Source organism: Periplaneta americana, chromosome 16 (assembly GCF_040183065.1).
Source record: "Periplaneta americana isolate PAMFEO1 chromosome 16, P.americana_PAMFEO1_priV1, whole genome shotgun sequence".
NCBI lineage: Eukaryota > Metazoa > Arthropoda > Insecta > Blattodea > Blattidae > Periplaneta > Periplaneta americana.
The window spans coordinates 18,494,721-18,506,594 of record NC_091132.1 but is presented as its reverse complement, the minus strand read 5'-3'; positions in this window follow the sequence as shown (position 1 = coordinate 18,506,594).

Here is an 11,874-nt window from a genome sequence, read left to right as displayed (position 1 = left end):
TTCCCCACGTAAAAATAGCCAATCAGAGCAGTGATTTCAGCTTCGCACACGCGCATAAATGTCTACATCCTCATATGAAGTTCAGAATAGCACAACGAACCCCCTGAGGCACCAAGGAGCGAAGAGCAAAGACTAAATACTCGATAATGCGTCATGAATATAACCACGGGAAATTGTCAAATGATAGATCAGATACTATGGTATTACAAATACATTATTTGAGCAAAAATTATCACTGTGCTGTAGCACTGTAGCACAGAGGGACGGGCCGCCCCTGGCCACAGCACTGCGTGATTGAATGAATGATAACTTTTCACATAAGATTGGGCACATAAATTACCAGTGTGCTTTTTTTCCTTTCTGTGGAGGTTGGTGGAGTATGTATAGGACGTTTATTATGATTAGTAACAAACACTTTGATTAGTCCTAAGATGCGGGATTTTTGGGACACTTTGTATTTAGGTAAAGATATCCCTTTTGCAGGTGGAAAAATTCAAATACCTGGGAGCAACAGTAACAAATGTAAATAATAGTCGGGAGGAAATTAAACACAGAATAAATATGGGAAATGCCTGTTATTATTCGGTTGCGAAGCTTTTATCATCCAGTCTGCTGTCAAAAAATCTGGAAGTTAGAATTTATAAAACAGTTATATTACTGGTTGTGAAACTTGGACTCTTACTTTGAGAGAGGAACATAGGTTAAGGGTGTTTGAGAATAAGGTGCTTAGAAAAGTATTGGGGGCTAAGAGGGATGAAGTTACAGGAGAATGGAGAAAGTTACACAACACAGAACTGCACGCATTGTATTCCTCACCTGACATTATTGGGAACATTAAATCCAGACGTTTGAGATGGGCAGGGCATGTAGCACATATGGGCGAATCCAGAAATGCATATAGAGTGTTAGTTGGGAGGCCAGAGGGAAAAAGACCTTTGGGGAAGCCGAGACGTAGATGGGAGGATAATATTAAAATGGATTTGAGGGAGGTGGGATGTGATGATAAGAGACTGGATTAATCTTGCTCAGAATAGGGACCAATGGCGGGCTTATGTGAGGGTGGCAATGAACCTGCGGGTTCCTTAAAAGCCAGTAAGTAAGTATCCCTTCTACATGTCATGAAGGTAGAGCTCTATGCTTTCATGACCTTCGTACTAGAATAAGGTTGTGTGGCTGGCAGCACACTCCAGCTACCTTACACTCTAGGAAAGATCCAGTACTCAATTTGACAGGAGCCAAAGTGAACTCTTGTGCTGTTCTGGAAGTTTTGGCAATGACAAGTCCTGCCATCACCTGGGATTGATTCCAGGATCTTCCAGTCCATAGCTAGTTGCTCTACTAACTTGAGCTACAGTATGATTATTTAGTCTTGACAGTTGCTGGAGATGTGCGCCTGGGTCATGCGAGTCCATTTAGTTACGCCAAGGGGTGTTTGGGTTAGTCACTCGTTTGCCTTCGGAACGATCGGATGTCATGCGTGCAGTAGCGCAGTATGTTTCTAGCACAATTAAGCTGTGCTGCATTCCTTTACCGACCGCTCGCCCTTATCTCAACTCTGGAGCTCTCCTCAGTACTCCTATTACTTCCCGTGTTTTGCGTCGCTGAGCTGTCAGGACTAAATAATTGGTCTGTACCTAGCCAATCATTAATGTATTTAATGAGATATACCGTATTTTTCCGTGTAATAAACACACTTTTACTTCATCAAAATGTGACTGAAATAAAGATGTGTCTTACATACCAAGAACAGTTTTTTAACCTGACAATTTAATTGATCGAAATGAGAGTAGATAGCCAGTGTTAATATATAAAATTAACCATAATTTCAGAAATATTTCAAACAGGAAAGTTAATGACAATTTTGTTCATTTTCACTTATGATTTGAGAAAAAAATTATTGAAAGTTTTAGTGGCATTATTTTCAGAAAACTATTGCTCAAATTTCCAATATCTTTAGTCAGTTTAAGAGAGCAGTGAATTCTGATGATGAATTGAACGAATTTTAGTTTTCTTTCTTAAATTTATAGAAATTTGATTCGAACAAATGTAAATTTTTGTTCTTCAAATTAATTTTAAATTCTACAAAACTGTAACAAGCCAGTGTTAATGTACAAGATGATTGAAATATTTCAAACGAAAAGTTAAATGCAATTACAATTTTGCTTGTTTTCACTTACGTTTCGAGAAAAAAAATAATAATTAAAAGTTTTAGTGGTGTATTGTAGGAAAACTATTAACTAAATTCCCAATACCTTCAGTCATTTTAAGAGAGCAGTGAATTCTGATAATGAATGAGCGAATTTTAGTTTTGTCCGTTAAATTTGTAGAAATTTGATCCAAACAAATTTAAATTTTTGTTTCTCAAAGCAATTTAAAATTCTACGGAAGTGTGCCAATACTGTAAAAGATTATTGGGTGGAGTCAACAGATACACACTACGACTTGCGTGTTTGTTAGAGCAATGGAGAAGAAGAAATATAAACAAACAGTTGCGTGTAAAGACAGTTCTGGAAATGTACTTTGTCTTATGTAAGTATATTGGTTAACAACTTCAAAAATTTAATTGGAAGGTAAGTATTTGTATTTGGTTGAAGAAAAAAATTGCTTGCAGCTTCTCTCTATGTTTAATTCACAGAAAAATTAAACAGTACACCAACTGTATTTTTTCTTAAGACATTAAAAATATTCTACATGACAGTGACCTCCCACACGCCTATTCAACACGACCGGTGAAGGATTGTTCCAGAACAACAGACTACTGTGAAGTCGACCACTGATTACAACGTTGCACAATGGCACAATTCACATGTTTAAAAGTGCACATTTTTATAGAAAACTATCCAAAGCACAGAAAAATTATACCTGACTTTTTTGTTTCTGTTTTACTAAAGGAATCATCTACCAAAATTAATGGCATGACTAATAGTCCACCCAGTATGTATTGTACTAATGCTGAAGTGTATGTTTAATTAAAAGTGTTATCCATTGAAATATTACAATATTTCTACACAATCATACCATGTAACTCGAAGATGTCACATATTCAATGGTTGCTATGGAAACTCTGGAAATAACAGTGCAGTAAGTAAATCCTCTACAAACTTGACATACAGTCACTTGTAAACTAAAGAAGAATAAGAAATCTGACAAAACAAGCTGTAACTTTATTTATTAACATTAAAATTGAACGTAAAGTTTGAACAGTTATTAAATGTTGTGGGATAAAGATTGTTATTCTCTTTATTCATAAAGAAAGATTCAGACACTTCAGTTTCGTATATTGCAATAGTTTTTATTTATTTGAACAATGCATACATATAAAAGACAGTCGTATCCAACAAATAAAACAAAAGAATATAAAAACACGGTCACCTAGAAAATTGCACATTACCATTAACAAAATCACAAACGTCCATTTCAAAATTAATACATAATAAAATAAAGAGATAAATTATAATTGTGCAAGAAATAATATGCAATACACGGGTGTTAAGTGCATAACGGAGTCTCTGGAATTAAGAAACTCAAAATTCAAAATGATAGCAGTTCACTGTGCAGTGATGAAGTATTTCCCTCATAACTAATAAACTTGTTAACTTTTTCATGTTCTCTCGCTTTTATTTTATTGCTGAAACTCATGTTTACAATATAATGCTCTTTCAACTACATTTCTTAACAAATATTTTTTTTTTATTTTATGTTAGAAGAAAATACTGATATTTGACCATTGTTTTAAATGAATTAATTTTTTTATCAGACAATCTATCAAAGGTAGAGAAGTGATCTTGCATAATATTGTAAATATGACATGCATAAATACACACAAAAAATTTCATCATAGAATGTTGGACAGTTTTTGAGTTATGTGGGAAATGCTTCATCACTGCACAGTGAACTGAATTTTGAAAAAAAAAAAAAAAAAAAAAGTAAATAAATTTTTTTAAATCGTAAAAATATTTTTTTCATATAGCAGAAGGAAAGTATTTTACACATACCAATTTTCATTATTGTACATGATACAGTAATGGGGTAAAAAAATGTCGAATATTTAAAAAATTTTACTGCTTTAAGCTGTACCTAACCCCTTAAGGCTCCCACCTTTACAGTCAGTCAGCAGTAGGGATGTCAGCCCTACGTGCCAGCCGCCTTTACCCCAAGCAAATGTCCATACTACTCCATAATAAATCCCAGGACCATAGTGCAGCTGGAAGGATTAGATCAATGAAAGGTCCATGATCCCATCGGGAATCGAACCCGCGACCTTCCAGCTTGCGGCGTTACGCCTTAACCACGACGCTACCACTCACCCCAAAATTTATAAATCAAGTATATAAAAAAGAAACGAAAATCGTTGTCAATTACTGTATTAGTAACATATGAAGTACGGAAGCTATAAATTAAGGGATTAATACTGTCCCTGGCAGGGACAAATTATACTTTTTTCACCAAGGGACACCAAATTCTCCAGGCGGGACGATCCTCAGTCAATTCGCACCCTGGTAAATTCAGGGTAATTCAATATGAGAGCTTGTAATGTGAACTGTAACATTGGAAGTGCTAGATGATTGTTTCAGAATTATTTCTTTCAAAGTAAGAAATGCTACACTGCAATCAGTACTTTTCATGTCCTTGAAGTAACTTACTGATGGGCGTCTTGGACTATACATGATAAGATCAGGCTCGGAATTCATTCATTTATTTTATTCCATAGATCTTATATGAGCAATGAAGCTTTAAGATGTGGAACAAGACAAAATTTTAAAATATTACAATTACAATTTTTACAAATTTTTACAGTTTTACTATTTAGTAATTTTCTACAATTTTTACAATTTTGTTCAATTTTTTACAATATTTTGGCGAGATGTAGTGAGATGAGGTGAGGACCGAGGATTCGCCAAAAGATTACCCGGCATTTGCCTTTTGGTTGGGGAAAACCTCGGAAAAACCCAATCAGGTAATCAAATCAAAGGGGTTGATGCCGAGGACTCGCCATAGACCATCCGGCTTCAGTCCCACGGCTGGGGAAAACCTCGGAAGAAACCATTCAATGAGATCAAAGGGGAATCCAACCCAAGCCCGAACGCAACTCCGGATCAGCAGCCCAGCGAGTCTGCCGACTGAGCTACATCGATGGCTCTACTAAAAGTATACAATACATAGCCAATCAGATTATTAAATTTACAAACGCAAACGATCATTTATCAGTTGAGCTATACGTATAATACAAAACAAGTAAGTTAATTAAATTTAAGGCATAAACAATTCAATCAGTTGTGATATACAGAAATTGATAATACATATCATGCTAACTACTTCAAATTACAAACACAAACAATTTATCAATAGAGCTATACAGTTTACTATTCAATTTAAAGCATATAAAATTCATCAGCCAAAATTATACAAACATATACAATATAAAGTAAGCAGATTAATTCAATTTACAAGCATACTTTTATTAAACTATACAAATTTGTGCAATTAATATCAAGTAGATTAATTCAATTCAGTGGCGGTGCGTCAATAAGAGCACAAGAGCACGCGAACACCTTGTTTCCATTAATGCGCGACTAGTTTTATTATTTAATACCATATTGACGTAGAGGGGATGTATAATATCAGAATCGAGTATTTTAAACTTCCCGCATCTTGCATGAACGTCTTATGTAAACTTGGCAACATCCGTTCACGTACAAGCCGTGCTCTTTTCAAGAAGGTTACAGGAATTTCACGCATGCACGGGAGAAAATTGTCTTTCGCTGGCCCTTATGACTCGTCAAGAGCACAAAGCGTTAAGTGAACAGTAAATCTATCCTACAGATGTCAGGTGCATCGATGCCAATCGTTCACGTGCTATATCTCGAGGAGGAAATTAATAGTCTGTATTTCAGCCTGTAGATGTCAGCATTTCTCACTGTCGGAACGTTTACTTTGTGTGGATGTGTGTACAGTGCTGCTACGAGAGTGTAGTTTGTGAATTACTATACTTCAGTGTCAGCATAATAGCATAGTTTGGGTTTCAAACACGTGCTGGCTGAATGTGTTGGTAGTATGAATTTAAATATCTGTATGGTGGTTATAGTATTTAAGAATAATATTTACTGGCAAGTATTTATAGTAATCAATCTATGCGAATGGGATTACAGTACTGGTATAGGCTATAGTGTATCAGTGTGTTGTGAACCAAAATATATTACTGAACACACGCTTTTGTAAATATCAGCACTGTGGTAGGCTATGTATTAATTTTTAACAAACGTAAACAATGAACTCTGTTCAAGTAATTTTGAACAGTAAAGAACTGCGTAAATTGGCTTACAGAGAAAAATTGGAAATAAAAAGACTGGGTTTCATTATTATTATTATTATTATTATTATTATTATTATTATTATTATTATTATTATTACATAAACAACATCAGCCTTCGTATTCCTACAAAAGGTTTAAGATTTCAAAAAAATTTTTATGACAGAAATTCAAAATCACTTACTCCAGTCTGTAGATGCATAAAATATGCCAATTTGCATGGGCACAATTTAGATCCTTTTAAGGTATAGTTTCGTTTTGATTATTAGCATTTACTATTCTTGTTATCAATTTTATTTATGTATGTTTTTGTTTATTTAAGATATTATTTATTTGTTTTTGCACCTTTGTATCTTCTGTGTATTGTGTATTGTGCTGAACTATAATTGGCCTCTGGCTGTTGTTCAGCACACAAATATTAATAATAAATAAATAAATAAATAAATAAATAATAATAATAATAATAATAATAATTATTATTATTATTATTATTATTATTATTATTATTATTATTACATGTTGTTTTGAATTTATATGCGGTTTTTTCGGTAGTGAAACATTGGAATCATGACATTTCATATTAAATATATTATTTTAATGTACCGAGGTACATATGATATTTCCATGCAGATATTCTGCGTCATGATACGTATATTATTTTAATGTACCGAGGTACATTAAAATAATATATATGATATGCGTAAATCACTTCGTGATTTAAGACGGCGCTTATTCCGTCGGATCCCGGCCAACTAGTCACTCATAACGAGTGCACCTCAGCACATGTGTGGACTTCGGTCCCACGTTCATAGACATCTATGACGTAGTGCAGAGGACGGCCACTAGAGGGAAACCAAGAGTTGGAACTTGATCTGAGATGATTCTGTCCGGCGCCGAGGTGGAATTCGGTGTGGCTTAGTGGATAAAGCATCAGCACGTAGAGCTGAAAACCCGGGTTCAAATCCCGGCGCCAGAGGGAATTTTTCTCCGTTCCATTACTCTTTCATTGTATGCCGCCACTGATTCAATTTATAATCATAAACAATTCATCAGTTGAGCTATACAGACTACTATACAATTTACAGCATATACAATTCATCAATTGAGCTATATAGACTACCATTCAATTTACAGTATATACAATTCATCAGTAGAGCTATACAGACTAGTATTCATTTTAAAAGCATATGACGCTCCTTCAAACCCCGCGGGCATCTGACGAACAACTCTTTCATCCCCACAACTAAAGTAGCCCGAGAAATGCGCGCGGTTCTTTCTATTAAGGGAACTTGAGAATACCGCTTATTTATCCATCTTCTTGCACCTCCCAAGAGGTCTGCAGTCTTGGAAAATGAAGAGGCTGGGGAAGTGATAAAAATAAAAAAAAAAGTAAAGGGGAGGACGATAATCTGAGTAGACGCGTAAAGCAAGGGCAACGGATTATCTGGCAGTCACATCGCTTAATCAGGGCTGATGGCTGCACTGGAAAAGGCGTAAAGAAGATTACTCGGCTCTCCCGCGAAGTTTTCGCGGCGCTGCTGCAGCGACACAGGAACTTTTCTTTTAATTGCCGACTCAGATGAAGGCTGCTTGCAATATTAAGGGAAGCTCCAGTAAGCCGCTTTTTTGTCCTATTTTTTTTTAAAGCCAACACGTTTATATCTCTCGGCTGTCATGTACAGGAGTTTTTGTATAGCTACAAGAGCGTATTATATATATGTGAGCGTTACAAGTTGTTGGCTGGACGCACTGGCTCGTAGTGAGCACATCTGGCAGCATATTTGTCTCATTGGCCCCTCATCACGGTTAGATAAACATGAGTTTTGCTGAATTGCGCATCGTTTGGCCTTTGTTGTGTCATTTGCAGCAAGTCGTGTTTCTTGTTTCTTCCTTAGCAAATACGTTATGTTGCGACTAGAGCCCTAATTTTATGTAGGCCTTAAAATGAAAATGAGAAATATGTAGTTAAAAATGGCAAAATATGTAATAAATAAAAAAAAATATGTAATTTAAAATCTAAGCTTTATTAGATGTACTTTTGCACACTATACTCGTTTTTTTTTAAAGATGGGACATGACAGTTTTCCACACCTGTGGAGTAACGGTCAGCGCGTCTGGCCGCGAAACCAGGTGGCCCGGGTTCGATTCCCGGACGGGACAAGTTACCTGGTTGAGGTTTTTCCCGGGGCTTTCCCTCAACCCAATACGAGCTGGGTAACTTTCGGTGCCGGATCGGCATTATCACCTTCAACTCATTCAGACGCTAAATAATCTAAGATGTTGATAAAGCGTCGTAAAATAACCTACTAAAAAAAAGACATGACAGTTATGCAGCCGAGCTTGGAACTACAGTGCCATGTTGCCAATATGGACTACCACGCCGCCAGCTGATGGAAGGCAGCAATTGTCGTTAAGATGGCTGACGTTAAAACATTCACTGACAATATTGACGTGAAGGTAAGAAAACAATACAAAAATCGACAGAGAATCAAAGACGAAACGTACCAATGCTAACATTGTGTGCACAATAAATGTCGCCAAGAGACCTTTTAAGCACTTGCCACGTGCGAACTTTAAGTTTGGCAACTCAACCGTTGTTACCATAGCAACAGGCCTACCACGCTATGTGACATTCAGTTGTTTTTCCGATCGCAACGTTCCTGTCATGTCCCATCTTAAAAAAAAAAAAAAACAAGATATAATAAAAAATTATAGGTACATATGTGATTCAACCTCTCAGAATCTATGCTTGAGCTGGCTACATGGACACGATTTTTGTGACGGAGGCCATGAAAGAGAAAGAATAATACGAATCTGTGCTCGTTGGTGGTACCGGTACCGTATGCATGCGAATCATGAAGGCAACTAAGCGATCCTAACGGCATTTTTTGTAATTAAAAAAGTTGTGTCATCGAAATAGTATCTTCTTCACAGTCATCGGTCTGTCTCCGTGAAGTGCAGGCGTGTTCACTGTCATCGTTTATCATCCACAACTCATTCATGTTTTTTTTAAATAGTTAGTCACCGGTCGGTGCGGTACTTCGGTGCTATTTATTCAGTACATAAGAGAATACAATTTTACATTAGAGAATTTAGCTGGCTACATGGGATCATTGAATTGAACCCGAGGCCAAGAAAGAGAACGAAGAAGAAGAAGAAATAGTATCTTCCTGTCTGTATGTGCGTGTGTAATCTGTGCTCCCGACTTGAGGAACAAAGTGGGCCTGCTGATGTGTAGAGACAGACGAAGGTAGGGCGGTTTGTAGAAATCGGGTGACCTTGGTTGTTAAACGCTGTGAAAAATCCGAATTATCGTGTAAATAATAATCATGCAAGTCTTGTTGGTGAGCTGAGAGATCTATCAAGAAATGGAGCTGAGAAACATCTAGTTTATGTGTCTGTGTCGAAGAGGTTGTTGCGGAATCGAGAAGCCATTTGCATCGGGACCATGTAAGTAACTTCTTCTGTTCTTTGTCACTACGAATGGCGTCTCAAAAAACATCACTTATGTCACGGATACAAATATACTTCTACAGACTTTCGGTTTTGTTGCACTATTATTTGTATCTCGAGCTGAGTTGATTCATTTTGCTTGCCGATCATAACTAGAAAGTTTTCCAGTTACGTCACGTTTATGTGCGAGGGAAAATAAATTGTTACCGGTATCTAATATGTGGGGACGGAAATAAGCAATCTTTTTTTCTTTTGTTCCCCTTACAGTAATTTACATCCTCTGATGTTCATAATTTATTGTAATATTGTATTACTTAGATTATCTCGGTATTACAAATTTTGATCCGTTACCTTTCTTTCCCCCCCCTCCCCCCCAACACCAATTTTATTTCCTATTTATCTTTTAGTCCTTGGTTTTCGGTAGTGTACAGTAAGAAGGTGATGTAGTCGTTACTATTGGCTTTTATACATTTTACAATTGAGACGTTTTAATGTATTGTTTGTTTTTGTGTACAGAGATATGTTGTAATTATTTAGACAATTTATATCACTAGCCATTTGTAATCCATATGGCTTATGTTCATCTGTATAAATACGAATATCTTTCTATTGTGGCATTCTGTTTTGTATTAGGTATTATACAGGGTGGATGGTAACCTCTGCACCAAAATGAAACTGGTAAAATAGATCATGGTCCTGCGCCGTGGTCTACGGCATCCCGCCTAGGACCCGTGTTACGGAATGAGCGCGGGTTCGAGTCCTAATGGGGGGAAGAAATTTTCTCATGAAATTTCGGCCAATGTATGGGACCGGTGCCCACCCAGCATCGTGATGCACTTGGGGAGCTACAATAGGTAGCGAAATCCGGTTGTGAAAGCCAGCTATAACGGCTGAGGGGACCATTGTGGTAACCACACGATACCTCCATTCTGGTTGGATGATCGTTCACCTCTGCTTCGGCAAGTGGGCGTGAGGCCAGCAGCCGGCTGGTCGGTCTAGGCCCTTCACAGGCTGTAGCGCCACGGATTATTATTATTGTTGTTGTTATTATTATTATTATTATTATTATTATTATTATTATTATTATTATTTAAAATAGATCATGAGGAGAAGTTTGAAAAATCTAAATTTGTTTTTTCTCTAACAACCGTTTTAGAGGAAATCGTTACGTTTCTATGAAGCATTTGGCAACATCACGGCTAGTCCAGCAAGCGTAGCGTGCACTCCTTACCTTCCCCTCTCCCTCTGCTGTACTCAGTGACGCGCGATAGTGCGCTGCGTTGCATGATAACGATTTTCGCATTTAGGTGAATGTTACTTATGTCTCGCCCACTATAGGAGACATAGGCCAGTTTTACACTAATCCTAAACATTTAGTATAACCAATATTCGTTCAGTGGGCGGTGGATACTCTACATTGACCCGCATTTATTCAGCTTAAATTCATGGTTAAACGATTTAATTTACAAAAAAAGATTCTAGACAACTATTCACATTATTTTTATCTATCTATTTGTATAGCAATCAGCCATTTCTCTTGGGCCATTACCACAATAGAGCGCTGCAAACAATGGGCAAAGACTATTCTTTTTTCCTGTTTAACGGTGCTTCATCGAAGAAAAGTGTAATAAAAGTTTTGTTATATTTAGCGTGTAGATTCAACTCTTAAATGTTGGTGCATCGGTCCTCTTCCACTCTGCATACTATTTTATTAATTGTGTTGCACTTTTGGGTAATTTCCTAGAAGACGGCCAAAATCCAAAATGGCTGACGAAAAAACGTTCTGCCAACTATGAAGTTCAAATGCCACCAAACATCACAAAATCAAAGACGTAAAATCAAACATATATTCATATTTTTAAAGAAGAACAAGCCCTCCAGAAAAATGAAAATACGTTTAATTTTTCACTTTTGATTTTTTCATGTTTGGTGGCATTCGAACTTCATAGTTGGCAGTACTTTTCTGGCAGTTTTAGTTCGCACTTTGCTCCCAAAATCACTAAAACACAAAACATAATAATTTATCAACTTATCAAACAAAATTCAATTCTCATTGACGTCTTCAACGACAACTACTTTACTTCCATTATGACACAGGCTTCAAGGCAATC